The sequence below is a fragment of the Orcinus orca genome, chromosome 13 (assembly GCF_937001465.1).
Source record: "Orcinus orca chromosome 13, mOrcOrc1.1, whole genome shotgun sequence".
NCBI classification, from domain to species: Eukaryota; Metazoa; Chordata; class Mammalia; order Artiodactyla; family Delphinidae; genus Orcinus; species Orcinus orca.
Window position 1 is genome coordinate 673927 of NC_064571.1, and position 26711 is coordinate 700637.

A 26711-nucleotide genomic window follows, 5' to 3' on the forward strand; every position below is an offset into this window, starting at 1 on the left:
AGGAGCCGGGGGCCCAGACACTTCCCAGAGCTCTCGGGACAGAGGACAGGCTCCGACCAGGACGCCGCCCAACTTTGCGACGGTGTTGTGTCGGACATCAGGGAACCGCCTTTGCTCCCATGGTCTGTGGTCGACTCCGCCCACTGCATTCGGCCCCGCAATGGACCAGGACCCCCGAGCCCACGCATCTCAGCTCAGTCTTTGAATCTAAGTTATAGATGTTACATGAATCCTATCAGGTTCCGTTTTATTTATTTAAGCCCCCAGACACCTGTCTTTCACGTGTTTTGAAATTTTGCTTTGTATCCAGCTCATAAACTATCCCTCGCAGATTTGCGTTCTGTCATTTCTAAGGCACCCTGTCTACATCTTCCCTGAAATTATTGATTAAAAAGTGTTAAAGAGAACTGGACCAGTACGGAACTTCCATGGGAGTGCCCCTGGTTCCGCGGGTACATTCATCCATCAATGCACCCCCATGGATGTCTTACACCCAGACGGCTGTGCTCAGGAAAGAAAATTGGTTTATTTTGTCTCAACTTAAATCTGTTTAAAAGTCTACTCCAAAATTTTGCTGAAAACTGACTCATTCCAGAGATCATAACTTCCAAGATTTCTCTTTCCACGTTTAGAACACTGAGCCAGTGCTGACTGGCCAGCCCCGGCCTTCCTGCCTCCACCTGTGGTGTAAAGAGTTCCCGTCTCCAGGCTGCGGTGGCATGGACTCTGGGCTGTGAGGTTAATTGGCGGGCTCTTCCCCAGCAGCGAGAGATCACCGGGGCGGGGAGATGCCTTCCGGCTGGAGCCTCAAGGGCCATTCAGTCACCGTCCTGGGCAGAAGGAGGAGGAGGAGGTGCCGGTGGAACACACATCCTCCCTCCCCCGGGGGCCCCGGTCATGCCCGACCCTCGCTCACCAGCTCCCTGCTCCTTGCTCCAGCCAGAAGGGGCTTCTACTTTTTAAAGAGCTTCTGAAACACTTGCTCTGTGTTTCCACTGGAGCAAACTTAGCTCTACCGTATGCTGAAGGAAAAGGCTGCATCGAGAGGACTGGGCCCCTGTCCACACTCTGCCACTTACCAGCCCTTATTCTCTTTCAGCTTCTGTTTCTTTGTGTCTAAAATGGGAATAACAGTAACACCTGCCTTATAGAATTACCATAGGATTAAATGAGATAATGCTTGTAAGCACAGTGCTTGGCACTTAGAACATGTTTCTCTTCTCTTAAGGAGCCCAGAGGGGCACAGCCAGAAACCAACACAACCACCTTGAACGGATGTGATGGCTGGAGCTGGGGCAGCCGTTCTGTAGCCATGCAGCAACAGGCATGAGTACGAGACCAAAACAATCGCTGTTAATGGTTATCACTGAACCCCTGAAACAAAGCCTTAGCTTAGTATTTGGTGAGAAAAAAAATTCCATTTGTTAAAGGCACTAACAATTTTCCGGTTTCTCAGTTACTTGCAGTTACCCCTTTCAGCCAGCCTGCCTAAGTCAAGCCACTAACTAGATGTGATTTGTCATAAGTTAGGAAAGAAAATCGTCTTCATTTAAGACAGCAAGCCGGAGGTTTGTAGTGCATGTGTGGGGCACACGTGTCCCGTGTGTGTACTCAGGTGCCGGCACGAACACTCCAGCCCTTTGCTCCCCAGCCAGGTCTCCGCCTCCTTGCTGGGCAAGATGGCCAGGGAGCCCGCCCTGCACACGAGGAGGGACAGGCGGCAGGTGCTCCTGGAGGGGAAGCTGTGCGGGTCCCGCGTTCTGGCGTCACAAGGGCGCCTGAGCAGGGAAAGGAAGACCCAGGGAGAGGGCAGCCGCTGGGGAGCCCTGGAAGCGCCCGAAGCCCAGCCTGTGATTGGAGGCAGGGTCAAAGCCGGGGAGTGGGTGGCTCGCTCTCCCCCCCCCCCCCCGCCCTCCACCCCCGGCCCCCGGGGATGTACAAGTGCAGCTGGGAAACCTACAGGTCCCGCAGGCGCGGCGAGGGGGTCTCTGGCAGCCCCGGGGCGCGGCAGGCCTTCTTGGGTCGGCGCAGGGCGGGGGTCTGCACACCCGGCAGATGGACGGAGCAGCGTGGGCGTGCGCTGGAGGGCTCTGCCCGCACAGGTGGTCGCCCTGAGGCCCACGAGCGCGAGAGGCCGCCAGCACTCGCCCGCAGCCCCCCAGCCCCATCCAGACTTGGCTGCGGGCCGCGGAGCTCCTCGGCCGAGCTGGTCACCCAAGAGGGCCGTGTCTCTAAGGGCGGGGCGCTGCCCAGGGCCAGGGCCCCCCTCCTCCAGCCGCGGGGGCCCCTCCGTACGTGGGCCCGAGCCGCCAGCTGAGCGGGGCTGAGGGGCAGCGGTCGGGGTGCTCTGTGTTGACCGGGGGGCCATTACCTGGGCGCGAACACTCAGGAAGACTCACCAGCTGTGCGTCAAAGACGGCGCCCCGCTCTGGGTGCCGCCGAGGGCTGCCCGAGGCCCTGGCAGGGCGGCCGCCTCCGGCGGGTCTGCTTTAAGGGCCCGGAAACGTGTTTGGTGCTGTTACCGAGGCAGAGTGGGGATCAGGGCCGCGGAGGAAGGACTGGGACCAGTCCTCCCGCATCACCTCTTTGCCCAAAAGGCCTGCGTGAGGGGCTTTGCTCCGTCCTCTGAGGCGGGGCAGCAGGCCCAGCGTCAGGCCCCTGCCGGCCCTTCCTCCTGGGGGATGACCGTGGGCTGCGCTCCTGGGGCCCTGACGAGGGAGGGGCCGCCGGCTCGGGACAGCCGGCAAGGCCGCTGGATTGTGAGCGCTCCCGTCTCCGCCCCCTCCCCTCCCCGCCTCATTTGAATCAACCAGAGGGAGGCGGGCCAGGTTCCCGGAACTTCAACCTGTGGGGTGCGGTGCGGGGGTGCGTTGGGCACCCACATGTTGAGAATATGGGTTAACCACTTTTCAGTGTCCCCCATTGTATCTCCACACACACATAATAGAACTTGTATCCTTAGCAGAACATTCATGATTTCCAAAGTCACTGTGAATTAAGGGATTTAAAAAATTACTTTGCATTTGTTAGCCGTGACGATGTGCACCTGTGTTTGAAAGATCATTTGACAGGTGTCCAAGCCGAAGAGTTTCCGTCCACACCCAAGGCCAGTGCCTTCCCGCCAAGTCCAGGGGGCTGAGGCTGCGTGTGGACTCCCACCCAGGACAAATGCCAACCTGACAGAGGTGAGAACACGACCAGCAGTGACACGGGAGGTGAAGCAGGCTCCCGGGCTGCACCAGGCATGCAGCCTCCCTTCACACATGACTCACCAGCATCCCTGGAATCGCAGCAATGCTGCAAGGGGGGCCCGGCCTCAGCTTGCGCACGTTCGTGTGTGTACGAGTACACACTCACACAGTCATTCACACGCTCACACCCATCATTACACACTCACACGCACTCACACCCCGGCCCACGTGGCACCTCTCAGGATCCCCGCTGGGGAGGACAGAGTCTCCCACCTGAGTGATTTCCATCCTGCGTGGCTGGAATCAGGGTAATCACATGGGAATTCCGAGCCAAGGCTGCAGAAAAAGACAGGCGGACGGTTAGGAAAAGTCATAAAACGGAGGAAAGTACCAGCAACACACAGAGCTGCCAGAGAACTGGCCTCACCTCAGGAACGAGAAAGTGAGCAGCTGGGTAGTAACTGGACACTGGCGATCCTGCCGGAGTTCACAAATAATGAATCATCGCGTGTGCACCCGAAACTAACATGACGTTATACATCAGTTATACCTCGATAGAACATGAAGCTCATCCCCTGAAAAATAAAATAATATACAGTAAGCAACCCAGTTCTTAAAAATGGGCAAAAGACTCGAACAGACACTTCACAAAAGAAAATAAGCACATGAAAACATGCTCAGTCTCACTGGTCATCATGGAAACGCAAATTAAAACCATCAGGAGACAAGGCTTCACACTCACTGCCACGGCTGAGGTTAGGAAGATGGGCACAGTGAGTGTTACACATTCCCAGGGAAAAAGGGAAATAATGACGCGGCACCTGGGAAGGCAGCCCAGCACTGTCTTATTCAATCAATCATGCACCTGATCTATGAACCAGCCATTCTTCTCCCATTTGTCCAGTAGAAATGAAGACCTCTGTCCTCTCAAATCCTGATAAAGAAAGTTCATAGCAGCTCTGTTCATAATTAGCAAAAAGCTGGAAATAACTCGAAGTTATTTATAGACAAATTGAGGTACGTCCGTACAACAGAGCACTACTTTGCAATAAAAAGAACTATTGAAACTCAAAACACCTACAGTGTACCCCACGAGTATTACATTGTAGAATGAGTAAAACTGGACCCTGGTGATAGAAACGGGAGTCGGGGGGCCTGCAAGGGCCGGGGGTTCTGGGAGAGGGAGGGGGTCTTGACTGGAGTGGAGGCTACACAGGTGTATGTGTTTGTCCAAACTCATTCAGCTGAACTCTTCAGATCTGTGTGTTTTACTTATGCAGATTATACTTCAATCAAGGAAACAAAGGTATGAGGCAGGGACCAGGGAGTCTGCCCTGGTCCCCTGGGAGGGAGGGACTTCCCTGCCCTTTGAAGCTTGGTAACAGATCAGCTCAATTAAGAGCAGAGGCAGAAAAAGAGGCCAGGACCTCCAGGAGATCTGGTGCTGAGGGGAGAGGGACCTGCCCTGGCGGTCCCGGCAGGATGCCAGACTTTGTGGCCGAGGAGCCCCCTCAGGGCAGCCCGCACGCTTGACCCCGGGCACAAGAATAAAGGGGTCTTCCAGGCGGGGGTGCTGAGACCCCTGCTGGGTGGGACCCAGAACCCAGAGGAAAAGTGGTGTGCCTGGCCCACCTCGCGGGCAGAGACTCCCAGACGCCCGTCTGAGGGCGGACCTGAAGTAGAACGGCGGGTTTGTGCAATCCAAGAGCTCAAGAGCTAAAAACAGCCCTGACCGATACGTCCATGCTTTCCAAACGGATTCTCCCATCAACACTTATTTAGTATTTACGTCATCGTGATTGAAAGGATTTAGCGTCTATTATGTGTCGGGCACCAAGCTGGACACGGAGGTCCAGCAGTAACCGGAATTGATAAATCCTCATGATATGACGGGAGAGAAACACGTAGCTAAATTGTCAGGTGGAGAAAATAAAGCAAGAAGAGAAGATGATGGATTTCGGGGCCGGAAGGGTCCTCTGCATGAGGGAGGGGACGGTCTGGACAGTGGGACAGGCACATCCTGGCCCACTGAGGGGGCGGGAAAGGAGCACAGCGGGCAGAGGGCGGCTGGCGAGGTGCAGATTGAGGATGGAGATTCTGAGCTGAGGACAGACCAAGGCCAAGGCCAGGGCAGATCTGTAAGGCCTGCCTACCTGGCAGCCCAGCCCTTCCCCAGAGCCGAGACCCGGGAGGGCTGCTGTGTCCTCTTCGTGCGTGGGCCGGTCAGCAAGCCCGGCCGCGCTCAGTGCGACCACGGCGGAGAAGAGTAGGAACCTGCCCCCCAGCATGGCCGGGGCCGGTCCTCACGGCCTCCTCGGAGGGCCGGCTCTCCGACCTGGCCCCCTGCAGACGGGCTCTGCCCTGGCGTTTCCACCAGCTCGTTGGAAGCTTGGATCGGCTCTGAACAGACAGAAGCTCCCGAGGGACTGGGACTTGGGATGGGCGTGAAGTGAGACGGGTCACCGTCTGCTTCTGGGCAAGAGCAATCTTGGCCTGACCAGGAGCTCCAGGGCCACCGGGGACAGCACAGGGCGAGCCAGGGGTGGCTTTCCAGGGAGCCAGTCCCCGGGCCAGGTGTCAGCCAGACCCCACCTCCCCCTCTTGTTAATGCAGCCAGAGGTCACACCTGGGAGAGGGACTCAGCCCATCTCTGCTGCTCTTGGGCACAAACCGCGAGGCATCTGGGTGGGCACGTGGAGATGCTGTTCCAATAAATTTGGGGAATTTTTGTGTTTTACCATTTTTGCCCCAGAGAACATTCAGAATTAAGAACTGGTTCATTTGCTGCTTCAGAAAATCAGACTATGTTCAGTCAAATCTTACTCCAAAAAAGAAAAATTGTGACTTCCCCAGAGTAAAAACAGTTTAATACGTTGAGCCCATGCTTAAAGCACTAATATAGCCCCTCTCTCCATAAATTACGCCATCTGGGCTTATTTTTATTAAAAGGGATTAAACTTAAGTTTGAAGGACTTTCTGACATTTCTTAGGAAACTGGAGGATTCCTGGAGCAGCAGAAAACCAATGTTAGTGATTCTGGTTCAATACTGTGATTACTGTTAGTGATTAAATTTCACAGCTGAACCAACTCGAGCGAATAAACACATCGCCTTGCCTTCAATTATTCACGCAGTCAGTCACCATTCGTTAAGCACCCAATGACGAGCACGGCAAACCTCTTTAAAAGATGGTCAGGACCCCACAACCAGCAGTGGGGTCCTGACCCGAGGACACACACCTTGCACCCTCCAATGTGGGGAGTAACCACGAGTCAGCCCCGTCCACTTCTCCCTGGAGTTTGTCTCCATTTGTCTCTTGAGCTGTCCAGAAGCAATCCAGAAATTTCAGTTGCCCCCGCCCACCCCCCAAAGAAAAGGAATTTAAAATATCACAAACACGAAGTCTTCCTGAGCAATCCTAATGAGAGCAGACGGACCCTGGTGGCCCAGCCACCTGCTTTCTTTCTTGTATTTGAAAAGCACATTCTTTCCTATAACTTACCCCTCTCCCTCTTGGGTTAGTATTTCTAAGATTCATATACCAAATATTGATTTGAGCCAAGAAATATTCAGAAAATATTCTAAAACAAACATTCCACATACATTCCTGCGCACTGTGGAGACTGGAGTGGGCCGGCGTAAGGAAGTGGAGAAATCCCCCTCTAGGGAGAGAACTGGGTTGGGGATAAACGTTTCAATCAACTGTTTGTGACCTTGATGGAGGAGGGGGAGATTTAACAGCAAAGCAGAAAAGCATGCCAGAGCCTGGTCTTTCTTCGGAACCGGCCAGGATGGGGCCCGAGGCTGCTTGTGCGACAGCAGCTCAGGGCGGATAAGAGATGCAAAAGGGGAGCAGAGTGGCTTCCTCTACGTCGTCCGGGTTGGGAGCGGAGGGGGCCCACCTCCAATGGCGTGGAGAAGCCCCCTGGGCTCAGAGAGCAGCGTGGGGCAGACTGAGCTGGGGAACAGAGGCGGCTGCAGAGCCTTCTGTGTAAGGCGCCCACCAAGCGACACACACGGAGGCTCCCTCTGCAGCCAGCGTCCGGATGTGGCGAGGGGAAGCCAGGGTCCCAGACGGAAGGCGCAGGGCACACAGACACACAGCAGAAACCCAGGGCGGGGAGAGCGCAGGGGCCCTTCCCTGCTGCGGTCACGCAGCCTTCAGGGGCCGGGGGGCCTTTGTGGTCATCCTACGTCTGTGCGTGTCCTAAGTATGCAGCAAACTTATAGAGTCTCCTTCCACATTCTTTATAGTTAACACTTTGTTGTCTCTTAAAAAACAGTTAAGAACATCTAGCTAACATGCAATACATAATATGTAAAAAAGACATATTGAGTCCAAGAGACTCATTGAACCCAAAATGATCACGTAGTCAAGGATTAGTTGCCTGCAGAGGGAATGTCAGATACACAGCCCCTCAAAATCCTGGCTTTTAGGCCATGGGTGTATTACCCACACCAGTGCTGTCCAAGGGAAATAGAAAGGGAGCCACAGCTGTATGGTAGAAAGAAACAGGTAAATTAATTTTAATACTGTTTTATTTAACCCAATGTATCCAAAATATCAATATTATTATTGCAACATATAATCAATTGTAAACAACTGAGATATTTTACAATTTTTTCGTGCTTAGTCTTTGAAATCCAGTGGGTGATCTATGCCTACAGCACATCTCAACTTAGACCAGCCATTTTCAAGGGCCAGAGAGCCACAGGGGCCAGCGGCTGCACAGACACCCAGGCCTATAGCGCACACTTACACACACACACACACACACACACTCCTAATTTTGTTGTTTATTCTGAGCAAATAAAGAATAGCTCCAAAGAGGGGAAAGCTGAAGTTCTGACGAGGTCTTCCTGGCGACATTTCTGCGCTGGCGTGAGCCATAGATTGTATGTAAAAGCGCCATAAACCTCCGTGTTCCACGAAAGCTGGGCAGAGAAAAGAGGCACCTTCTCAGAATCGAGGGGCCCTTTAGTGCCTGCATGATGACAGTCCCATGGCATTGACGGAAATAAATACGAAAACCAACTTAATCGGATCACAGAGAGCTTCTTAAATCCAAGGAAGAGGGGCTCGGTCGCATCTCTGGTCTCAGATTCTAAGCGAAATGCCCCTAGAAGAAGCCTGGCCTGAGCGTCCCTCGGGTTTTCTCCAGGGTGCCGGGAGGGCTGCTCCAGACAGGACACGCAGAGAAAAGCTCGCTGTCTGTGAACCCGACTGAGACGGTCGGACAGTTGGCTGCTCTGAGGAAAGCACACCCTAAAAATACACCTCAGCGCCCCTCCCAGAGGCATGCTTAGCAGACCTTGGGGGCAAGGGGGCGGCGAGGAGAGGAGGACAGGCTGCCGAGGACGGCTGCACTCTGCCCTTGGTCTCCCTGCACTGCCCCCGCTCCCTGGTTCCAAACATCCCATAATGAACCCACAGTCTCCTAGGAAACCTTTACTTCAAAACACCTTTGTTTGAAATTCTTGCCTTCTTGGGTCCTTCAGGAAAAACGGTTTTCTTTCTTCTCCATCTTATTCACAAAGGGCACATTTCACACTGTAAACAAAACGATTCTTTTAAAAGGAAACAGAGGGGAAGCTGTGCATGGTCCAGAAATGAGGAACGTGACACCGACCTGGTAATGGGATCTCTTCTAACACATAGGAACTGCTCAGGTCCACTGTTTTCGTGGTCCACACACAGGACGATACTCTGTGTGAGGCGGACCTCGCTCCTACTCTCCATCCACCCAGAGGTGGACCCACAGGAAAAGCTAAGGTGTGAGCACTTGCAGGACGCGGCTGTCAAAGGCCTCAGAGACACCCAGAGACTGGAGAACAGCAGCCTGTAGAGGTTCCTACTCCCCCAAAGATGGGTTCGCTTTTTACAAAAATTAAGAGAAAAATGGAAAAGGAATATAAAAAGTCTCAAAAGAGCAGACACTGGAGGCTGCCCGTGAACGTCCTGCAGTTCCCCGGCCCCGAGGGCAGGACATGTGGTCCTGGGGCCGGAGGCTCAGTGGGCGGCATGGCAGGGCCTCAGCTGCAGCTTCACCGCAAATTAACGCAGCGGGAGACCTGACTCTGAGAGTTCACCCCTGCTCTGAGCTGATGCTCCAGGACAGCATCGGATAATTGCCCAAGACGGGTAAATTTCATCTCCCCACCATGTTATGTTACCTCTTTTGGGAGACAGTCTGAGCCTAATTTTTAATGCCAAAGATATGATTAAACCCTGAAAAGTTAATAAATTAATCATGCCTAGCAAGAGAGAGCAAAAATATTCTGCAGCAGCTATTATATTTATGGACAAAATTAATGGCCTGAATGCTTAGAAAAATTGGATTACACAGAATTTCTAAGTGTTTTATCAAATTACTTTTTCTTCAGCCTATGCAGATATACTCAGAGACCTATAAAATCCTGTTGCACTTCAGTGGATAGAAACAGCTGACTGGGACGGTAGCGTGTCCTCAGAAACAACGACAAGAGAGGGGCCATCACCCTCCCACCACCCAGGACCAGGGTCCCGCTGGGCCGAGGAGCTGTTTGTTCATTGTTTGCTGTAACTGGAACACCAAGCTGTCCGGAGAGAGACCAGAGACCGTGGCAGGGCCGCCTCGGGGACGGGGGGCAGAGCAGGGCATCAGGTGCTCAAAGTGAGAGTTTCCTTTTCCTCTCAGGTAGTCAGGAGCCCCGAAGACAGTGGGAAAAGGCCCCTCTGGCTCCAAGGAAAGTCGTGGAGGGGTTTGGGGTCACGGAGGGCCCATGGCCCGGAGCCTGAGCGGCTCCTCAGGCACCAGCCCCAGCTCACAGAAGCCTCTGGTCAAGACGGGTCTGGAGCACAGCCAGAGCCCCTCCCACAGGGAGGACCAGGACAGGACCAGTGAAGCGGTGATGCTGTCTCTCTCCCATTTGTTCAAGTGGAAATAGCCTATGAGTTTGCTTTGCTTTGTTTTGTCTTGTTTTGGAAAATAAAAAGCTATACATGCTCATAAAATTTTCACCTAATTCAAACACAAACTTAAAAAAAAATGTAAAAACAAACACACAAAAATCACCCATGATCTCACCGCCAAAACCAAAAACCAGTTTGGATATTTTGTATCAATGCCTGTGCACAGAGTCACAGACTGAGGCCTGAAGACTCTTAGACTTTTATTTCCTGTAACTGGGTGGGGGGGGGTCCTCCTGTCTGGACCCCCAGTCCCGCTGATGTGGGGAGGTTTGGTGGAAGGAAGACGCTTAGATTTCCAATTCCAAACAACAGACTCGTTTTGGGTCGAAAACAGTGTCTTTCAGGTTAACACAATCTCCTCGAAAGTAACTGTTTGGTCAGAGCTTCAGGGTTTCCAGGCCAAGAAAACTGGAAGTTAAAAGTAAACACAAGCACACCCGCACGTGCTGTTTTCAGGCAGCCAGCCTGACCCCATCAGGGGTCACGCGTCAGGGAGGGCGTTCCCCCCCCAGAGTCCAGCTGCTTCTGCCCTGTTGTCGAGAGGGACGTCCTACCCACCCTGACCTCGGCCCTCACATCCACGACGCACATCCTGGCCCAAGTCCAGTCACCTGTGCTGGTGGGACAGCTCTGTTCAGCCCCCAGACCTGGACGTGAAGGCCCTTCCTCCTGGGGGTGGCCATCCTCTTGGCTGCCCTCACGGTAAAGGGGAACAATGAAAAGGAATGATTCCGTGCTCTCAAAACACCGTTCCTGTTGGACACGAAGCGCAGCGCTGGTACCCTTTCTATTTTAACTGCGTACTTTGAACATCACCGGCTCCCTGCCCCCTGCCCCTGGGGCCTGCCCCGCTGTCTCTGCCCCATTAACCGCTCACACTTCCAGGCTGTTTATCAACACCCGCTCCTGGCCCCCCGCCTCTCAGGCATCCCTACTCGAGACCCCCACGCACATCAGAGGTTCCCGCAGGGGGTCTTTCCACTCCTGCCCTCACAGCTCACAGAGCCATACATTTGGGATAAAACTCAGAGGGAGCGGCCCCCTGTTCACTCATTCCTAACACACTGGGTCCTGCTCAGATGAAGACTTCGGTAGAGTTACTGGTTTGCACAAAAGAAACCACCCTTTCGTGTGACAGAAATACTCTGGGGTGCTTCCCATCAAAACATTACAGGCTTGCTTCCCAGACACAGACTGTGCCTTAACTGCACTCAGAACGCCCAAACGTGGGCTGAACAGACAGGAGTCAAATCCCCTTCTTTCCTCCAGCCCCCGAGCTCCCCCCTGCCCCCTCCCCGACCTCACCCCACACAGACACTTCAACGGAGGACTTCAGAGAGAAAAGAACTCAACAATCTAACCCTCATTTGTTTAGGTTCCACCACCCTATGGTTTGGAGATGCTGTAAAATTCTAACAGAATGAGTCAGATAAAGACAATTCCACGAATACTGTCTTTTCAATTAAAATTGGCAATTCATCTTATTAATTTTATTTTTTAATTCTGTTCTAATTAAACTATAATGAGAGATAACCCCATGGTTTCTCTCCCCTTAATAACTTATTTGGGGATGAAATAATTCTGTTTTTCTATTATATAAAGTTCCTTTAAGCACCGTCCCAAGTTTCCTTACTGGAGCGAGGCTGAAGGAAGGGCCTCTTCTGATTCCTCCCCTTCATCATCCTCCCACAGATGAGGCAACAAGCTGTGCGGAGATTCTGCCCCTGAAGCCTGCCCCACCTCCACCCCAGCCTGCCCCAAACCCTGGTTGGGCCACAGCACCACGGGACCCCAGGGCCACGTGGCCCCCTGGCAGGGGGAGCCCAGCTCCAGGCTGCCCACATCCTTCCAATTACTCTAAAATCGCCCCAGCGCGAACCCAGGGAAGCGGTAACTGTGGGACGAAGCCCAGCTATTTCAGTGTGGTGCTCAGTCTCCACCCTGAGCCTTCCACCTGGATCAAGGGCTCATTCACTTCACCTTCTAATGTCTGTCTTCCAACACCTGGCCAGGTGACATTTGGATAACTGTGCCACAGGTGCTTATGAAATCCGTTCATGTCATGAAATCATTGTTTCTACTAACGTGCTCTTATGCAAACATGGGATTTTGCTGCAATTCAAAGGTAAACTGTAGTGAAGTTTACTCTTGTATTAACTGTTCTTAAAAAATAAAAGTTAGGCACATGAACAATGTAAATAAAATTTCAAGAAACCGCCCCTTAAGTGAATAGATTTCATAAAGTAATTCGGAAAATGAAAGTGGCATACAAATGACTAGTTAGAAGTCATTCCTGGCTATTCGTTAATTCAGGAAGCTGCTGCTCTACCTGCCTCTGGGTAGGCAACGTGTTTCCAGGCCTCCTGCAGATTCCGGGGACAAACTTCACCTTATTTACCTCTGCAGTGGCAGTTCCCAGCTAGGGCCGCGGTTAGTCCTCACACATGTTGCACAAAGGTGCCTCGTCTGGGTGGAGAAAACCCCACTCATGAGGGTGGCCAGCTGTGCATGGACTGGACTGAAGTCCTCACCCACCCCCTCGTCCAGGAGCCCGTGCGGTTGAACATCGGACATAGCTGGATGTGGGGGCTGTCTTCCTATCACGGGGCCTGGCCGAGCAGAGGTGCTTCATAAGTGTTGGCTGAATTATATAATAAAGTGAATTCCTTTACTCAGTAATAGTTACTTAGTATGTGGACCAAAGAATTTAAGGCAGTTATTATGAGTAGTTCCTGATTCTGTATCTGTCTCAAGCACTTGCATACATACAAACAACTATTTTTCATATATGTGTGTAATTATTACATGCAAACAATGCAATAAAACTCATTTCTAAAGTTCATGAAACTCACAGTATTGATAGTATGTGACCATTTGTTAGTAGCGTAATCATGAAGTCTCTAAGACAGCACATTTCTCCCCATTCCCACCCCAGGGAAATGTCAGTTATAGTGGGGGCTGTCTTTCCACCACCAGTAAGTCCTACACTCAGTCAAGATGCTGAGTCTGGTTTTAGATGTTTCAGATCCAAAGCTGTGGTAGGCTGTGCAGATGGAAATAACTGGGGGGAGCAAAGGAACTCAAGGAAGAAGGGAAGACAGAAATCAGAGGTGAGAGATGCTCTCCAAGGAGGTGAGAGATGGAACCGAGTGTGGATTAACCCCAGGAGAGCGGAGAGAGAAGGACCGGGAGAGACCCTCCATCCCACCCTCTCCACACGGCCCCCTGTATCTTCCCCTGGGCGGAAGCCACCCCCTGGCCTCCAACTCTGTCCCAAAGAGGATGCCCTAAGGTTGGAGCATGACAGAGCTTTCCAAGCTTGAGCGAGCAGGGAAGTCACCTGGAACAGGAAGGTCACCTGGAGTAGGGAGGTCAGTGGGATGGAGGGAGTAGATTAGAAAAGCGTCCAGGAGGTCAAGCTGAAGGTGGGACCACACAGAGCTGCGAGGCTGCCGCACCTGGAGGAGAGCTGAGACAGAGACTCGGCGCAGCTTGGCCAGCCAGGTGGGATTCCCGTCAAAATTAACCCATTCGGGGTTTGCTGCCCACAGTTTCTGAGGCGTATGAGGGCATATCCCTGACAGGTGAAGAGGGAGGGCTGTGGAATTAAACGCCCCCAAGAACACGTAAGCCTCGTAAACTGATGATTCTTCTGCTTTCAGGTAAACTTCAAAACGTTCTCATAGGGACTTCCCTGGTGTCCGGCGGTTAAGGCTCCGTGCTCCCACTGCAGGGGGCACGGGTTCGATCCCTGGTCGGGGGAACTAAGGTCTTACACGGCGTGTGGCCGCAAAAAAGAAAATGTTCTCATAACTAAAATCCCATTAATGAACTTTGTTAAATATGACACAATGAACTGACAATTTTACATGTTTATACTATGGGATCACATTCCCCATATGCTGAGAGTTTCCACTGATTACAGAGTGATTATTTCTTGGACCACTAACCCCATTTCCCCAAAGCCATGAATAATGGTAGAAATATGAATTTGTCTAATGGAAGAATGAATTTGTTGATTTTTAAACGAAGACATCAATATCCCACATTTCCAAGTTCAGTGTTCCCCGCCTCTGTTAATTTTTCTGATGCAGTGCAAATAGGTTTTATAAGACTCCTGTGGTTTCCTTTATTAAAAAAGCACACTGACCTGTGCTATAGAGCTGAATGACAATATTACAGGTCATGAAAAAGATTTAGCATTTTGAACATTTGTGCAATTCAAGCTCCCAAGGTCATTCACAGGAGGATCAATTTCAATTACATTTCAATTTACCGCTGACATCATGGGGAGAGGGCGTCACATCGTGAGAAGGGGGCACAGGGAGCTAAGAGCACAGGTGGACGCTCACCTTTGCCCCCTCCCGGCCCTGATCGGAGCCTCCTCTCCACCCAGGTCTGCGTCCCCCTCCCTGGAGAGGATTCCTTTGTAAGAAGCAGTGTCCAGGGTACAAATCCTGGGCAAACAGGGAGTAAAGAGAAGCCAGACGTTTATTTCTTTATTAGCAGCATGTGTTGGCGTGGCCAAGTTCAGTCAAATAAACGCAGAACCTCATTGCTGGGGATAAAATCGGGTGAAGCCCACCTCGTTCACTCTGCCTTTGACCTGGAGCAGCCCGTCTGGTTCTGCGCTGGGGTGGGGAGGGGGTGGGAGGTGGGGTCACACCGCAGGCAGGCTGGCTGCTCACTTAGCATCTCCCCTCCCGCCTCCAGCTGGCAGGAGCCCCGGGCCCAGCACGGGCAGGTGCCCCCCGGACTCAGTCTCTCTGCTTCTCACCTTGCCAGGACAGAGGCTGCTCCTCTCCTCTCGTGAAATCTTTAATCAGGATAACGTCGGTATAAAATCCAACCCTTCCCCTGGCGCACGGTGCCCGCTCCCTCCGAGCCCGGCTCAGCCCTCTTGGGTCAGCTCCCCGCTTCTCCCCATGTCCCAGGCACGCGGGAGGCCTCTCCCCGGGGCTGCGGCACAGCCCAGCTCCACCCAAACACCTCTCTCCCTTGCCCTGCAAGACTCAGTCCTTTCCTCTCAGAACCATCCAACCCCCTGTATCGGCCAGAGGCCACCTCCTGGGCTCTCTTCCCCGTCTCGGCGGCCTGCCTGTCCCCTTCGTATCACCTAACTCCTCTCTGATATTTCAGGCGTCTGTTTGTAAGCCGGGGCCCTCGTCAGGATCTGCACTTTCAGGAAGACATGGTGAACGTTTAAATCATGAATATTTGTTTTCCTGCCTTTTCTGTGCACGGAGCCATGACAAACACGGGCGGCCGGGCTCTCAGGAGGACAGGTCTGGCACCCAGACCACTAGCAGCTCCAGGTCAGGGCATCTCCAGGGAACGGGGAGGGGCTGGGCCAGGACGGGCCTGAGAAGCCAGCTGCAGACTCCGAGCTGCCAATTCCACACCACAGACGTAGCTTTGGTCATTTTACTCTGAATAACATCACTGCGTACCCACGTGGGCATAAGAACATTTTATCCAATACTCATAATTTGAGTAGCAACTCTAATTTGCGCAGCGTCATTTCCTGGAAGGAACTTGGGGATAAACTCTGTAGGTCACCAGAAGGACACTTGCTGGGGAGTTGTTACAATAGATAAGGGCAGGTAATGTCGGGGGTCGGCTCCAGGAAAGGAGCTTCCTGGTTTGGCGTGTTTGGTCCCACGCCACCTTTTCAGACAGCAATTAGACAGCAGGAAACTGTCACCAGCAAACGATAACAATCCCACCCACACAGCCCAGGTGTCCTCCACCCCAGCCTGCTTATCGCCTCCAGAAAGTGTATTTCAGTTCCTTGGTACCTCGATGGCCTTGCCTCTCCTGAGGGTAGACTCCTCCAAGCCGATTCCTCCTGGTGGTACCCAGCACCTCTCGTCGTGCCCGCTTCCTGGGGGTTCTCCGTAGGCATCTGCTGAATGAGTACGTGACAAGTGAACACAGGAGATGCCATTCTGATGGAATGAGTGTGCATGCAGAGTCCCTCCCTGCTCACCCAACAGAAGCCTGGTGTTAGGACACAGAGGCTGAGCACCGATGACCCAGGATGTGGGCAGGTGCACTCGCCAGAAAGTATCCAGTCTGCTGGGAGAGCGTCCCTCCCAACCTGGGCATGTTTCCTACGGGCACGGGAGTCCCACCGACTACGTAGTGGTCCCATCTACGATCATGTGCAGAGGTGGGGTTGCCCTCAGCCCCTCCGCTGGGTCCCAGCTGGGCATCTGTGAACACTCGACGGTCAGGTGGGCAGGGGGGACAGGCAGGTTGGGGCTCAGGTGTGAGTGTCCAGCACATCTCCGTTCTGCACAGACCCCGAGACCCATTCCCCCAACCATGCTCTGCAGTCTTGATTTATGTTCTTTTTGTTCTTTTTTTAATGCTATTTTTAACCTTTTGCTGTTGCTGCCTCAGTCTTTCAGGAAAGACAGAAAAATAGAAATCACATATCTTCTGATCTCCAAAGCCTTAAATGATGACGATAAGCAATAATCTTACTTCTTTCTTTCTCTGAATCAATGAAATTACCCTGTACCTTCATTTTCATTGGACATGGTGGCATATGGTTTAGATTTTTCAAAGAGAGGAAAACACCTCTTTGGCTTCTACTGCAGCAACCATATTCTGTGCCCATTCTGATATTTCTCCTTTTTACCTCTCTTGCAGTATCAGTGTCATCTCTTTTTGGTAAATTTTAAGTCACCATTTAATTTCCAGTAGAAAAAAAAGTTACACCGAAGATAATCTTCATCCTCAAACACACGTAACAAAACGAGCATGCCAGAAAGTCAAAAGTATACGCAATAGAAATTCTAGACTAGCCCAGGATATGTAGTTCCCATTCGTTTTCGTATGTTCCTACATTAAAAATTTTAGTAATTGTAATTTATCACAAACCTTCAGTTTGGGCTCAGCACGGGATGTGTAAAAGGAGCGAATTTCAACATTCAGGGTAAAATTCTCATTTAAACCTTGTCTGTCTGCATAATCGTTGGCAAATAAGTCGGATGAACTGGGTTCTGCCCACCCTCAGAAAGGAGTAGGTGCCGCACTCAGGACCCTCACCCAGTCCACACGTTTCTGTTTCCCTCTAAGCTGTTTCTTTTCTCACGTATGAAGTAAGATGCATGTATCTGGGCTGAGGAGACCAGAGGGAAAAGGAGGGGCTGGAAGCCGAGCCTGGAGGGGTCACCCCCGTGTGCGAGTGGGCTGGGGGTGGGAGGGCAGGAGACACTGCCTCTTTCTTAAGGATCACAGAACTTTGGAAAGCACTGACCAACCCTGAAAGGCAGGTCTTTTCAAAATGTCTGTTTCAAATGTCTTCTTCATCCCTCGTTCCATGGGGTGTATATTCGTCTGGAGTTTCACAGGGCGTGCATGGTTATCTGCAGTTATATGGGGTGTGTGTTAACTGGACTGATTTGGCGTGTGTATGACGATCTGCAGTTGCATGGGGGTGTATGGGGGGGCGGGGGACAGGAGTGCAGTCCTGGTGACTCTGCCTGCAGCGGCTGTGGGGAGAGGACGGCAGGACCAGGCAGGAGCAGTGAACGGGATTCACAGCTGGATGGAGGGGGCCAGATCGGTGGGGGCCCTTGGGTGCACACACTTTGATGAATGTGGTTTTAATGCTAACTTAGCTTTCCGGTGTTCCCGTGCCCAAAGGCCCTGGTTGTCCTGAGAGAAGCAAGACACACACCCCCTCCAAAGAAGGGAGTCAATGATTTTACAGATTCCACGGGTGTCTTTGGGCAGGAAGCCAGAGCCAGGCGGGAGGGGAGGTGGGGAGGACCCTCTGCCCGCCGCCCCCTTCCCGAGCCCTGCGTCCAGTGCAGGGAGAGGCCTCTAGATGGTGCAGGTGAGTCTGCGTGCCGAAGGCTCCAGGAGGTGGGCGAACAGTTGGAAGAGTCCCGGGAGCCGGGCAGCAGAGGGAAGTGGGCTGACGGCGCGCGAGGCAGAGCCCGGGCAGCTCTGCCGGCCACCAGCCACTCTACACCTGCTCCCGGGACACGGCCGGTGGCCATCTGGGAACCCGGTGGCCCAGAAGGGACAGAGCCTGGCTTTCTTCACGGACCATCTTCTGCTGGGATTGGAAACGGATCCCCCAGTGGGGTCCAGGTAAGCCTTGTCCTTCCCTCTTGGTTTCCTGAGCTCTTGGGCTGTGGATGAGACAGAGATGTCACTGCCGGAAGACAGCCCGGGTGCATTTTTGAAATGCGTGTCATGTTTGGGTTGCGTTTGAACAAGCTTTCCCAGTTACTGTACGTCTGCGCTACTGGTTCTGAGACCTGAGACTGTTCTCTGTTTTCAGGAAAGCAGCAGAAACCCCATTTGCTCTTGGCTGTACGTCTGGGGAAGGAGCCATACTCTGTGCTCAGCGGGCTTGGGATCTCGGCTGTTGAGACGACAGGGTCTCCAGGAGCCTGAAAGTTTGCTTCCTGGGGAGGCAAGCGGCGGCTGCGGTCCCAGCCAGGGTCCCCTGAGCCACCTTCCCTTTAAGACTGAGGCCGAGGTTATGGCCGCCGTGTTTTCGGGGTGCAGGGGACAGAGAGTGAGTGGGTGAGGATGCACGTCTGGTGGCTTCAGCTCTCACTTCAGCCAGGAGTTTCCACGCGATGCCCCGACAGATCAGGGGCGGCTTGGGTTCCGGCAACAGAGCGGCTGATTCCCCATCTTCCCGCCGTAAATGCACCTGCTCCATGGAGGCGGAAGGTGTTAGGGGAGCGGGGACAGCGGTAATGGTCCAAGAGGGACGTTAAAGCCATAAGGGGTGGAGTGAGTTGATACATCAGCAGAGCGGAAGCCCCGTCCGTCCATCAGGGGAGCTTGATGGAGCTGGAGGGACTCGGGATAGGAGGTGACGGCTGACAGACGGGGTGGGCACGGGCTGAGGAAGCCCGGTCCCTCCTGCCCTGAGGTTCTGAAGTCTGAAGTCGCATAGTGAGACACTCTCCAGCTGAGAGCGAAACTGCAGCGAATTCACAATATTTAAGAGGTTAAAAGCCATCATGAGCTAACGGAGAAAAGGGATCAGTTCAAGCAACAGAAACATTTCCCACCCAATTAACGCGCTGAGACTTCTAAGCCTTAAAACCTTCCGAGTTACGTCTCAACAGGGTCCGCCATAAAGAGAGCAACTCAGCAAAGCTGGGGAATGAGCATTAGTCCCGACGGCTGCCCCGTGTCCCTCGTCACTGGAGGAGAGGATGGGGGCCCTGCCTGGGCTTGGTCAGCTGGGGTCTCTCTGTGCCTAACCTCCCCCCACACCCCGCCAAGTAAGCCAGGCTATGACAAAGGAGAGTTCTCTGACAGCACATTTGGAGGGTAATCCTGGAAGCACATGTCCTTGGGAGGAAAAAGTCAATAAAATTTCCCTGAAATGTTTGATTTTCACTCTCCGGCTACTACCCAGCTTCTGAAAGTAAACAGGGTCTTCATGCTGCGGCATATTCGTATTTGTGAAGCTCAGACGTGGGGGGCTCGCCCTCCTCCTTGGGTGTCACTGTGTCCCGTGCCTCGTGGAGCCCCACCACGCTCAGACCGGGCCTGTCCCGCACGTCATGGGGTGCAAACCCCACTGACTCTTTTAACTGGGGCGCATCCTCCCATCAAAGTTTCTGAGGTCCCAAAGGACCACAGATGAAAGCCCGGTCACCCGAGTCTTCTTTCTGACTTTTGTGGCTTCCAAAAAATGAAGTTCATGCTCAAGGAAATGCCCAGGAACCCAACTTCAAAGACTCAGGTAAACCTGAGATTCAGACACAGAAGCTGGAAACAGGATGGCGCTTTGGAAGCCAGCCGGTGACGAAATGCTCACCCCGCGGTCTCCCTCCTGGCCCCCCCGGGTCCTGCCTGCACACCTCCCTGCATCTCCCCCTGGCCCTGGTTTCCTCAATTATCCCCGCGGACACCTGCCTGCTCGTTGCTTTGATGCTGTTCTCGGCTCTGCCTAGGTAATTCCACCCCCCAAGAGTATCATTAATCAACTTGCATTAAGCTCACTTAGCACATCAGATCAACTAGGAAGCGAAGCCCAAGCCTCCACCCTCTGACAGTCTCCCCGTCATAGCCGAGGTTGCTGTCCACAGTGAACTCACATGCACGGGTGGGACTTCTTTCAACCTCAGATTATTTCCCCCGGAATAAAGCAAGGGACGGTGAGCTGACACCGGGCACTTAGCCCCTGCCCTTCATTACTACGGCACTTTACATGTTCATGCTTATCTTCCTTGCTTTTCAGATAAGGGGATTGGGCCCCAGAAGGGGGAAGGGACTTGCCCGTGGCCACAGCACTGGCGGTGATGCGACACCAGCCGTGGCTGACGAGGGTGGAGCTCCAGGCGACCAGACTCAGGCTGTGTCCCTCGAGGGCAGGAAGGGGAGCTGACACCAGACCCTCAGTTGCTGCCTCTGTGGGGATGAGCAGACAAAGCGCCAGGACCACTCCCCCACCAGGTACGACAGGTAGACCTCAGGTCCGGGGTCGTGTCAGCCTAGACGCCACATGTGTCTCTGGGAGTCTCCCCGACAAAGGTTTGGTGGCAGAGGAAAGCGGGGTGGAAAGGCGGCACTGCTGTTGGTCTACAGAGCAAATGGGTGACTGTGGGTGATTTCAGGCGGTTCAGTCTGATGGACTCGAGCAATGAAGAGAGATTTTCACGGGGCCTTGGGGTTCAGGCCCGGCCTCTGTCAGTGCAGACAGTGAGACTGCACTGCGTTTCTCTTCACTGTCTGTCCCAAGGGCACCAGGCGTTGTCCAGTGTGGGCGCCCCACATGGTCGGAGCTCAGGAGAAGTGTGGCCAGGGTCTCGGGAGCAGGGTGGGCCTCACCCAACAGCGCTCGGGGGGTCCCACCCTCCAAGGTGGCTTTGGTGCCCCCCCCGAGCACAGAGGGCGCTCGGTGCACATATGTCCGGGTGGTAGGTGGGATCCATCATGTCAGAGAAGGGTCGCCAGCCATTCTCATCACACCATGGGGTCAAGGGCCCAGGAACGGCCAATAGGCAGCAGATCCCATTGGAGCCAGCCCTCTGGGGGCAGAGATGCGGTATTCCAAGCCTGGTGCTCAGGTCATCCAAGGTGGGACAGGCACACGCCAGGACCCGTGGAAATGCCCAGAGCGCTGGTACATGGTTCTCGCAGAGCCCACTACCAGGAGGCCTTCCTCCATCTCCAGCAGACGGGTCACTGGGTGTGTCCAGTGGGGCGGTGGAGACCAGCCTTTCTCGTGGAGATGCCCTCGCAGTGAGAAGGTGGCCGTGCCCCCCGGCCAGCTTGGTCCCCCAGACGCTCTCGGGCAGTGAGTCAGGCCGGACCCCTCACTTGGCAGGGAGGCGCCCTGCTGGCGAGTCCCTCTCCCCACGGACTCAGGAGCCCCCGCCCTGCTGCCTTCACTGTGGCCGTGAGGGCCCCGTACTCGGAAGCCCAGCTCAGCTGCGGTGTTTCCAGATCTCTCAGGGTCGACATCTTTCAGAGGCTGGATACAGCAACTAAAAGGTGAGCCCACACACTGAAATAAGACACTAGTCTCCCGAAAATAATAGGGAGAGAATTCTGCCAACAGCACCTTAATCCTGGCATAAAGCACTTTCTCTGGATGTGAAGACAGACACGCGAATCCAGATTGCAAACGCAAACCGAGAGGCCGCCGTGTGACAGCGATCAGGCTAAATCTTCTCTACTGAAATGTCCATGGTGCCGTATTTCCAGCTCCATATTTCTTGAACTTTGTGCCCAGGAGAGAGAAGAGGTAGGATTTCATGGTGGGTTTAATGTATGTTTAATGTTCACTCATTCACCCAAGTCTTTTCTGAGCATCTGCTCCATGGTAAGCACTGCCCTGGGACCTGCAGTGGTGGGGAAATGTCCCTACTTTGGGGCACTTGCCTTCTAGTGAGGACAGAAGAGCCACAGTCCAGAGACATGAATGACCCCTCAGTAAACCCCGTGCCGGGAAGAAATATGCGGGCGAGCGGAGAAGTACCTGGGTGAGAGTGAGGGGCCTCCTGAGACGTGGAATCTGAGGGGTGGCCAAGGAAGCCCGCCCCAGCTGGAGGGCAGAGTGGCTGCAACAGAAGGAAGGTGGGGTGAACAGGAGGAGGTGAGAGAGGACACCAGGGATGGAGTGGGCAGGGCTGGAGGCCATGGTGAGGAATCTGGGCTTCAGTGAGGACAGTGGGAAAAGGCAAACAGTGACTCATTGCTGCCCGTGTCATTCTGGGACCATCAGTGCCCACAGCAAGACCAGGCGGTATATTTTGAAATCCACCCCCCCCCTGCCCCGCCCTAGAGTCAGTCTGTAGGAGCTTCTTTCTGAGAGCGCTGTGGGGGCTGGAGCAGCAGGATGGCCGCTGGGACTGGCCCTCAGGCAGTAGGAGCAGCTGGGCTTTCCACTCGACATCTGCTCTCTTTGCAATGAACAATGACAGAGGGACCCTTTCTGAGAAAACTTTTAAAGACTGCAACTTGAAACATGCTTACATTTTTAAAAGGCTCAAACTAGAAAGGAAACACTTAAGGTTCTCGTAGAGTCAAACATGGCCTTCCACCCCTTTGCAGCCCTTCTAGATACGCCCGCAGTCAGCCCAGAGGCCCTTGTCAGCTCCACTCCCCAAGTCTCACCTGCAGAGATGGAAACATACTTCCCAGCACTGGGAGAAGATGGAGTTGGATGGACAGAACACTGCCCTAATGGTTCAATTCAGAAACCTCCTCTTCCAGGTGAGCTGTTAGGGAACTGAGTTAGGGATCGGTTTAGCACCCAGTTGGCAAGTCAGAGCTGCCAACTGTAGATAGGGTTTTATGGTTTGATTGAGGCCTGTGTTCTTGCCTAACGAACAACACATCTGGCCCAGAAAAACCCTAAGTTTTAAAAATATTGAGGCACACTTTCTTAAATGCACTTTGGGACTCTCAAAGTCCATTTTCTCTAAGATTCAATTGTTAATAATGACTCACAATGGCTGTTCATAAAACTTCCTGCCCGTAATGAAGAAAACCAATCAGAATGCACCCTTTGGGGCTACGTAGATGGTCCATCCTCTGCAGAAAGCCAGCATCTCCAAGAAGTGCCGCCCACAGCGGGCAGCGGCAGCCGGGTGCAGGGCAGCATCTGTAAATGGCACATTTGCACAGTGTGGTTTTCTCTGATGGGCTCCTTTATGGGAGATAAAATGTCCAATAAGTGTCACTTAAGTTTAGCAGAACCTCTTTTAACGTTTAGCTCATTCTTCGAGGGATTTGGAGAGAGAGACCTGTGTGAACACACAGCAGGCATCTGATCTACCCAGTGGCCTCCAGCAGGGCCAGCCCTGTCCCCACGACCCCTGAGGTCCAAGCAAATGCCCTGTTAGCTCTCATTTAAGTTATTTTGCTCCCCATTTTACGGCCAGAGGAAACCAAGGCAGGGATGTCCCCATGACTGGGGACACTCAGTTTTGAGTCAACTCTCAACACCAAGAAAACAAACCTTCCCCCAAAATGCTGCCCGTTAGTATCCAGCCTGAGGTTTCCACATGAAAACCATCGTCCAAACAGACCACACGCAGCTCTCGGTCCTGACTTCTCTCGGTCCTGACCCCTGGCTGGGGCGTGGGGTGACAGTGCTTGAGAATGTTACCCTGATGGCTTTCCCAGTTGTTGTTTTGAAGGCAAATGTTTATTTTGTGAAGATTGCAAAAGTTGGAACAGTAGAATGTTGGCCTCTCCTTATGTTTACAGAATCAACAGAATCGAGACATCGACAAACGTGCGTCCTTGTTCCCTAAGGAACCGCCTGTTTGCCTCCTGTGGCATCAATTAAATTAAAGTGGGGCCTCTGGAGATGCAGGCCTCCGTCAGGCCGAGCATCCTTCTGCCTGACTCTGGTTCTCAGCAGTGGCCTGGTCGGTGCATCTGGGGCTGTCCTTCTTGTTTACCTGAAGAACACTCCTCAGGGCTTCACTGGAGGCTTTCTTTACGCTCTGAATTTTGCTCAAGGTTTTGTAAGAGGATCTAAAAGAAATAGAAGGCCTGACCTCTGTTCTCATGGCCCATAGAATGGAAAGGAGGAAGCAGGACAAACAGCCTCACAGTCACACAAACAAGAGGACAGAGTCCTCTGGGGACTGGACAGCAGTGCCCACCACCTGTCCTGCACTTCGTGCCCTCTCTGAGGATGGGGGGCTCCCTCTGGTCTGTAGCAGGTGCCTGGCACACAGTAGGTGCCCAATAAATGTTTACATAAACCAGCCTTTGTGTACACTAATTGCCTTCCAATGTTTTCCTTTCATTTACTCTGCTTAACAATCCGTGAACTGGGTCACCATCACTCCTCGCAGACACGCAGTGGAGGCTCAGGGGTGAGTGAGGTCCAGGAGCCTGTCCTGCTAAGTGGCGGCACTCCCACGCAGGCCACTTGACCCTGGCGTCCACCCTGGGCTCCTCTAGAGGTCAGGTCTGGGATGGGGGGCTGGCTGCTGCAGATTAGATCGAAGTTTAACTTTGTATCATAACCGTTTCAGGGGTGGGGAGGTTTGGAGGGATTTCTAAAGCCCAGATGACGCTGAGTTCCAGGTCCCTTGGCAGGCGCTCCTGCTGGCCGGGCCCCAGAGCCCGGGAGCGTGTGGTCTGGGGTGGGAGGACACGGGGAGCTTGAGCAGAAGGCAGAACCTTCTCTTTCCAGAGCCAGGCAGCCTCCCTGTTCCCAGCGCCAGTGCCAGGATGGCCGGAGACCCGAGACCAGCCAGATCTGCTCAACTCCAGAAGCCTCTCCTCCCCTCGGGGGTGGGCGGGACGCGTCCCGCTGGGGTTGGACCAGAGTGGCACGGCCGTGGGAGGCAGCAGGGCTTGGGAAATGATGCTGGCAGGGCGGAGAGGGAGGTGGGTGGGAGCACAGCCTGAGCGTCCACCGGGTGGGAGCCCACGTCCTGCTCCAGGTGCTGGGGCTGGTAGCCGGGACGGTCATCACTGTAACGACTCCCAGTTCCCCGAGGGAGGACAGTAGTGCCACTCCTGGGATTACTGAGCGGATTCCAGTGCTATGAGGCCAGCAAAGGACCGAGAATGGGGCGGGGGCTCCTTAGCCCTGTCCGTACTCAGCGTGCCCTCGTGGGCTGAAGTTACTACTGCAGCCGGACCTCTGCTTCTCAATCATAATTTTGGTTTCATTTACCCATGTCCATCTGAGATGTCTGTCTTTCCCCAGAAGGGCCTGTCAATCTGTCCAGGCTCCAGAAAGCCACGGGGACCCTGCAGTGACAGGGTAGGGTCTGCGAGCCCCATGGAGCACGGTGCCTGGCAGGCCAACCCCTGTCCACCCAGTGACACCCTGACCACACTCCAGCCGTGCTGCCTCCTTTCCCCCTCCTCCCCGCCCAACACACACAAGCCGCAGGCGCTGCATCCGCTCTCCCTCCTGCCCTGGGCTCTCACCCAGGATGTCTGTGCCGCCTTCACCCCTCAGGTCACCTTGTCACAGAAACCCTCCCTGGCCACACTCTGTATAAACAGCAGCTCCGACCCCTAAACTCCTGTGTAAGGCCTTGCTCACACAATGTCGTGTAAATGTCCCCGTCTGTGTGTGAGCCCAGACTGGGCAGGCGATCAGCGAGTCTGTGTGCAGATGCGGATCGCAGCAGGGACAGGGGTGGGCACCCTGCCACCGCCAGAGAGGGGGCTTCCTCCTGGGTCCTCAGGGCCATCCGGGGAGGTTTCAGACGTGACTCTCCTGAGCCCCCAGGTCTGTCTGGAATCAGTGAAGCACGGCGGGGAGAGACGGAACGAGCTGAAGTTAAAGAACAACCAGGAGACGGACCGGCTGGGTTTCAGGCGGAGGGCAAGGGGCAGCGGGTGGCTCCCCAGGCCCACCCCTCGGACCCCACAGCACCGGGCCCCATGTCGCAGACGCCCAGGGCACACACACTAACACCGGGCCAGGGAGAGGGTGGCCGCAGCCCTGTGCCCACGCCCGCCACCTGTCCGCCGTCGGGAAACGGGGTCAGAATGAGGAAACTCCGCTCAGGGACCAGTCGCTCTCAGGACAAGAGCAGCACTTCTCCCCAAATAGTCCTTGCGCTTACCGTCACTGCCTGAGACCCTCGGGTCCTCTGTCCGCTCCTGCCTCGTAGTTAGCCTAAGCCCGGATGGGAGGCAGGAGGCCTCCCCGCAGCCCGGCCGCTGACGTCTGCCCGCCGCTGACGTCTCTCCGCCGCTGACGTCTCCCCGCCCAGGCTCTCTCCCTCCGTCCCTCCCCTCACTCACGGCGTTTTGGACAAACAGCTTGTCTGAACTGTGCAACCCTGGCCTCGGAATTCTGGTGGGAGGGGTGTCTTACAGTCTCTGTTCCTGGGGTGCCGCAAGTAGGGTGTGTGTGCGTGAAATGCAAAAACAAACAGCTTGGGATGAGGCTGGGGCCAGTCTGGGAAGGTGGGGGGAATGAGGGCCCAGGGCAGCCTCCCGTGGCCCTAGCAAAGCGGGCAGCGGTTTGCCAAACTCAGGCGGCAAGTCTGGCTCTCAGCACCCCAAGCTGGGTGGCACCTTAACCAACAGCCAGAGAGGTCTGTCCTGGGCATGAGTTTGATACTCAGGGAGGAGGCTGAA

The 26711-nt window shown here is 54.0% G+C and overlaps 1 long non-coding RNA gene across 2 annotated transcripts; it reads right to left on the bottom strand.

Moving 5' to 3' along the window:
* Nucleotides 1-1932: 1932 nt before the first annotated feature.
* On the bottom strand, nucleotides 1933-26301 carry LOC125960829 (uncharacterized). Of its 2 annotated transcripts, none has more exons than XR_007470895.1 (4): nucleotides 26192-26301; nucleotides 15941-16047; nucleotides 3619-3766; nucleotides 1933-3527 (listed from the first exon to the last, which is right to left on the bottom strand). It is a non-coding gene; the product is annotated as an uncharacterized LOC125960829 (long non-coding RNA). The 2 variants fall into 2 exon arrangements; XR_007470894.1 differs by having other exon boundaries at nucleotides 15941-16050; nucleotides 26192-26291.
* Between the last annotated feature and the right edge of the window lie 410 nt (nucleotides 26302-26711).